Source organism: Schistocerca nitens, chromosome 7, assembly GCF_023898315.1.
Source record: "Schistocerca nitens isolate TAMUIC-IGC-003100 chromosome 7, iqSchNite1.1, whole genome shotgun sequence".
Classification (NCBI taxonomy): Eukaryota; Metazoa; Arthropoda; class Insecta; order Orthoptera; family Acrididae; genus Schistocerca; species Schistocerca nitens.
The window spans coordinates 323,311,188-323,314,466 of NC_064620.1; positions in this window are offsets into that span (position 1 = coordinate 323,311,188).

The window sequence follows — 3,279 nt, forward strand, 5'->3', positions numbered from 1 at the left end:
GAATGTGCGATGGCTATACAGAAAGTAAGGAACAATCAGCCACAAAATGGGAACCACAGAGAATATCCGCTGAAGACTTGCACATGTGTTTTGAGCAGTGCCTCTAGTATGCCTGTAGACAGCGTCATGTCGCTCTTCTCACTTCTGAGCACACAGTAAGCACATAAGGACCTAGAAAATTGTGTCTCGCGCCAAGTACGGGTACCTGCCGTGGGATTTCGCCTGATTTCATGCAACACTACATGACATAACTGCCACACATTTCCCTCTTCATAACAATTCTCCGCCGCACACTGCAGGGGAAATGAGGATGCCCCTGCAGCGTTTCGGAAGGGAAGTGTTACCCACCGTACAGCCTGGACTGGCTCCCTCTGATTTTCATCTCTGCTCAAATTAACCGCTGGCTATGAAGACAACATTTTGGCACGCTGCAGTCCAACGTAGAAAATTGTCAGTAACTGCAAGAAGCAGTCTTCTATGATGAGGGCATCTTAAAGCTGGTACAAAGCTACGACAGATATGTAAGGCGGAACGGCGGCTATGACTGGAAAGTGAAGGTAAGTGTTGCAAATAAAACAGTTTTGATTTTCACTGTGATTTCCATTTCGCGACCGTTCGTTCCTCGCTTTCTGTATAGCCCTCGCATATTGAAGCACCATGCGGTACTTTGAGGAATGAAATTACTGATTGTTTAGGAAATGCTAGGTACCATGTTGTTCACAACAGCAGAGGAAACTGAAGGTCATACGTTTCCTTACCGGAAATAAAATTGTTGCCTGCTGCGCAGCTTGCTTTAAGAAATCGTGGTTCAGTTAATGTGTGATAGTGATTTTAGCCTATTATTCTTTTACTCGTATTTTATTTCGATACCACGTTTCGCGTTACCGCGGTTTTTGGCTACATTTATTGATATCGCCTTTATGCTTTCTGTATTGCTATCGGTTTTTAGCTTTATTTGGATGGGTATCGGCGTTTGAAGTTGAGCTAGTATGGAAGTTGTTTTCGATATCGTGTTCCGTTAGTTCTTCCTATTTTTGGCAATTTGTATTGTGAAGGGACAGATCAAGATAAATGGATAGTTTTTATGACGCACTCAGTGATGTAGTTGTTAGAGTAAAGGACAAGGACAGTGTTCTGCTCATGGGTGATTTTAATGTCACGATTGGAAATCGAACAGAAGGGTATGAAAAGGTTATGGGTAAATTTGGAGAGGATATGGAGGCCAATAGGAACGGGAAACAACTATCGGATTTCTGTGCCAGTATGGGCTTAGTAATCACAAACTCCCTTTTTAAACATAAGAATATTCACCAGTATACTTGGGAAGGCAGGGGAACCACATCTGTCATTGACTATATAATAACAGATCCTGAATTCAGGAATGCTGTGAGGGACACACGTGTATTCAGGGGATTCTTTGATGACACTGATCACTGTTTAATCTGCAGTGAAATAGGTATTGTGAGGCCGAAAGTGCAGGAGGTCAGGTCCATATGTAGGAGGATAAGAGTGGAGAAACTTCAGGATAAGGAAATGAGACACAAGTACATAACAGTGATCTCAGAAAGGTACCAGTTAGTTGAATGTAGTCAATTACAGTCATTGGAAAAGGAATGGACAAGGTACAGGGACACAGTACTAGAAGTGGCTAAAGAATGTCTTGGAACTGTAGTGTGTAACGGTAGGATGAAGCAAACAGCTTGGAGTAATGACACAGTCAAGGCAGCCTGTAAAAGGAAAAGGAAGGCGTATCAAAAGCGGCTACATACTAGAACTAAGGTAGACACAGAAAGTTATGTCGAAGAAAGAAACAAAGCCAAACAGATAATTGCAGCATCCAAGAAGAAATCTTGGGAAGACTTTGGAAACAGGTTGGAGACTTTGGGACAAGCTGCTGGAAAACCATTCTGGAGTGTAATTAGCAGTCTTCGAAAGGGAGGTAAGAAGGAAATGACAAGTATTTTGGACAGGTCAGGAAAACTGCTTGTGAATCCTGTTGATGCCTTGGGCAGATGGAGGGAATATTTTGAAGAGTTGCTCAATGTAGGTGAAAATACGATCAATAATGTTTCAGATTTCGATGTACAATGGGATAGGAATGATGATGGAAATAGGATCACATTTGAGGAAGAGGAGAAAATGGTCAATAGATGCAGTGCAATAAAGCGGCTGGGGTGGATGAAATTAAGTCTTAACTCATCAAATACAGTGGAATGTCAGGTCTTAAATGGCTACACAGGATAATTGAAATGGCGTGGGAGTCGGGACAGGTTCCATCAGACTGGACGAAAGCTGTAATCACACCAATCTTTAAACATGGAAACAGAAAAGATTGTAACAACTACAGAGGTATTTCTTTAATCAGCGTTGTGGGTAAAATCTTCTCACGTATCGTTGATAGTAAAGTGCGAGTATTAGCTGGGGACAAATTGGATGAAAATCAGTGTGGGTTTATGCCTCTTTGAGGTTGTCAGAACCAGATCTTTAGCTTACGGCAAATAATGGAGAAGTGTTACCAGTGGAACAGGGAATTGTATCTATGCTCTATAGATCTAGAAAAGGCATATGACCGGGTTCCTAGGAGGAAGTTATTGTCTGTATAGGAGGCAAATTTTTGCAAGCAATTAAAGGTCTTTACATAGATAGTCAGGCAGTAGTTAGAGCTGACGGAAAATTGAGTTCATAGTTCAGAGTAGTTTCAGGGGTAAGACAAGGCTGCAACCTGTCTGCACTGTTGTTCATATTATTTATGGATCATATGTTGAAAACAATAGACTGGCTGGGTGAGATTAAGATAAGTGAACACAAAATAAGCAGTCTCGCATATGTGGATGACTTAGTTGTGATGGCAGACTCGATTGAAAGTTTGCAAAGTCATATTTCAGAGCTAGATCAGAAATGTAAGGACTATGGTATGAAGATTAGCATCTCCAAAACGAAAGTAATGTCAGTGAGAAAGAGATATAAACGGATTGAGTGCCAAACAGGAGGAACAAAGTTATAACAGGTAGACGGTTTCAAGTACTTAGGATGCATATTCTCACAGGATGGCAACGTAGTGGAAGAACTGGAAGCGAGGTGTAGCAAAGATAATGCAGTGAGCGCTCAGCTACTATCTACTCTCTTCTGCAAGAAGGAAGTCAGTACCAAGACTAAGTTATCTGTGCACCGTTCAATCTTTCGACCAACTTTGTTGTATGGGAGCGAAAGCTGGGTGGATTCAGGTTACCTTATCAACAAGGTTGAGGTTGCGGATATGAAACTAGCTAGGATGATTGC